Below are 3527 nucleotides of genomic sequence, written 5' to 3'. Positions count from 1 at the left end.
ATAAAATAAAATAAAATAAAATAAAATAAAATAAAATAGAAATGAAAAAAACATACAGGGGACGCCTGGGTGGCTCAGTCGGGTAAGCCTCCGACTCTCGGTTTCGGCTCCGGTCCTGATCTCATGTTTGCGTGGGTTCAAGCCCCGCATAGGGCTCGGCGCTGACAGTTCAGAGTCTGCTTGGGATTCTTTGTCTCCCTCTCTCTCTGCCCCTCCCCAACGTGCACTGTCTCTGTCTCTCTCAAAATAAATAAACTTAAAAAAAAAAAAAGTTAAAAAACAAACAAGCAAACAAGGGCGCCTGGGTGGCTCAGTTGGTTAAGCGTCCGACTCTTGGCTTTGGTTCAGGTCATGATCTCAGGGTTTGTGAGTTCGAGCCCTGCATCAGGCTCTGCGCTGAAGCGAGTAGCTTGCTTGGGATTCTGTCTCCCTCTCTCTGTGCCCCTCCCCTCTTGCTCTCTATCTCTCTCTCAAAACAAATCAAAATAAACTGTAAAACAAATACACTCACACACAAGACCTTGGAAGGACGCTAAGTATACTAAATAGGAAGGTTTTTGCATCCGGTTGGTGTGAAATGTTTGGCCTGTCTTGTTCTCTCAGTTTTTCATTGTTTAATTTTAAGTGAGAATAGCCACCTCCCCTGCTATAACAATGAACTGCATACTGACAGTCATTTGTAGAACACAGCAGTTGATCTGATGTATTCATACAGCAAAGCATTGACTCTAGCTTTGGATGATATTTCTCTTTAATTTTCCATAGAAAGTACCAAAATAATTCTCACTAATTCCTGTTCCTGATATCCTAACATCCTTTGTTCTCACCAGCGACAATGCACACCAGATATAGAAAATGTTGGGGCGCCTGGGTGGCTCAGTCGGTTAAGCGGCCGACTTCGGCTCAGGTCACGATCTCGCGGTCCATGATTTCGAGCCCCGCATCGGGCTCTGTGCTGATGGCTCAGAGCCTGGAGCCTGTTTCAGATTCTGTGTCTCCCTCTCTCTCTGACCCTCCCCTGTTCATGCTCTCTCTCTGTCTCAAAAATAAATAAATGTTAAAAAAAAAAAAAAAAAGGAAATGTAATAGCTTTCTTCCCCTGTTAAGTGCATGAACAACTGGGAATAGAGATACCCAGAAAGCAGCTTCTAGCAACTCATTTATAGATACTCATTTGCATCTTTATGTGTCATTCACTAGAAAGTTTATGTGGATAAGATAGCCAGAAGCAGCCAGTTGCTTTTATCTATCTGTCTCTATCTATCTATCTATCTATCTATCTATCTATCTATCTATCTTTCCATCTATCATCAACTGATTTTATCAAAATCTTACTTTCAAAGGCTGTTAAGCCATCAGCAAATATACAATTGCCATGTGCTCAGTCCTTAAAGATATTACATATATGTGACAAATGTGGGAAAAATAGTTCTCACCCTTCGATTTAGATAGTGAAAGTAATATCTACCAATAAATAACACAAAAGTGTAGGCCATTCAAACCTGGTCTGTAGGGCACAGAATAGGAAGTGTTCTACAACCCACATGTCTCAAGTCTCTCTGTACTGTACAAAATAGAGACAGAAAAGTAAAGTCCCCACACTGCAGGCTCTGCAGCAACAGCCCCCTGCCCCCTGCCCCGTTGGACCTCTGGGCTCTGACACAAGGTAGTGGTATATTTTTGGGTCTTACTGGACCTCTCTGTGCTCTTCCCTTGAAGACATTATCCGACCTCGAGATGCCCTCCAGTTATTTCTGGGAAGCCCCCCCCGGGGTTTCTCACCAGCGGTCAACAAATCCCAGGGTGCCTTCAGTCACACCCACTCACCTCCTCGGGGGCATGCTCGATTGTGTCTCACCTCTGTCACCTGTGCTGTCCATTCCTCTCCTGCAGGTCTCGCAAGACTTCCAATCATCAGGCGGCTGGCCCCTGGTACTCTCCGCGGGCCCCTGAGATTCACTTTCTACCCTCGCCTTGCCTTTGGATTTGTCTAAGTGGAGACAGCAGACAGGAATTTAGGGAGAGGGCAGCACAGCAATTCGTTTATGTCTCCGATCCTTCCACACGGGACTGCAGGGCAGCAGGTGCTATGCAATGCAGCCCTCTCCCACAGCAGTCTCTCTCCTGGCTCCCCTCCCCTCCCCTCCCTCCCTCGCAGGAACAGTGGCCTCCTTTGCCCCTTCAGACTAAAGATGGTAAGGCCTAGCTCCTCTTGACATTCTCGGGATGCTTTACCATCCTTTTTGAGTCTCCTGAAGCCCTAATCACACCTCTTTATGAAATAGCAATTTCTCCCCCCGTGTCCCCTTTCAGTAACACTCACCAATGACCCCATGTACGGCTTCTGTGATCGGCCCAGACCCTGATGGCTACAGTGTCCTAATTCTGCTTAGTTTCATGCAGACGCAGGGGGAATATTCATCCTCCACCCCCCCGACCCCCTTTTTCCAGTGCAATTACATGAGCCCTAGAGCAGATCAGCTTATACCCAGTTAAGTCAGTTACAACACATCCCATGAAACTCAGTTCCCTACAGTCTTGGAAAACAGGCAAAAATAAATAAAGAAATAAAAGCATCCCCTCTGTCCTTCTCTTTAGGCCCTGCTCCTATTCACAACTCCCCTTCCAGGCACAAAACCTGGATGCAAAGTTGTATGCATGGCTGGACCGTGCATAAGAAGGGAAGGGGCCTGGCTTACAGAGCACTAACTTATCCGAGCAAAACATTCTCAGTTCCAATCATAAAAGTAGGTGTGTTTGGGGTGCCTGGATGGCTCAGTCCATTGAGTATCTGACTCTTGGTTTTGGCTCAGGCCGTGATCTCCTGGGGGTAGGAATGAGCCCTGTGTCAGGCTCTCGCTGACAACGCGAGCCTGTTTGGGATTCTTTCTTGCTCCCTCTCTCTCTGTTCCCCCCCCCCCCCCCAGTCGCACTTGTGCGCTCTCTCTCTGTCTCTCTCTCTCTCAAAATAAATAAATAAACTAAAAAAATGTTTTTAAAAATGGGTGTGTTTGCAGGAGGTGGGGGGATAGGGGTTGGGTAAGAAACTCAGAATTACAAAGGTTGGACTGATCAGAAAAGTTTTTATGGGGGCACCTGGGTGGCTCAGCCGGTTAAGCGTCCGACTTTGGCTCAGGTCATGATCTCACGGTTTGTGAGTTCGAGCCCCACGTCGGGGTCTGTGCTAACAGCTCAGAGCCTGGAGCTGCTTCAGATTCTGTGTCTCCCTCTATCTCTGCTCCTCCCCTATTCACGCTCTGTCTCAGTCTCTCTCTCTCTCTCAAAAATAAACATTAAAAAAAATTTTTAAAAAGATTTTATGAACAAGGGGCGCCTGGGTGGGGCAGTCGGTTAAGCGTCCGACTTCAGCCAGGTCACGATCTCGCGGTCCGTGAGTTCGAGCCCCGCATCAGGCTCTGGGCTGATGGCTCGGAGCCTGGAGCCTGTTTCCGATTCTGTGTCTCCCTCTCTCTCTGCCCCTCCCCCGTTCATGCTCTGTCTCTCTCTGTCCCAAAAATAAATAAACG

Source organism: Herpailurus yagouaroundi, unplaced genomic scaffold, assembly GCF_014898765.1.
Source record: "Herpailurus yagouaroundi ecotype Mexico unplaced genomic scaffold, PumYag 181, whole genome shotgun sequence".
NCBI lineage: Eukaryota > Metazoa > Chordata > Mammalia > Carnivora > Felidae > Herpailurus > Herpailurus yagouaroundi.
Note: the sequence above shows the minus strand (reverse complement) of the source record.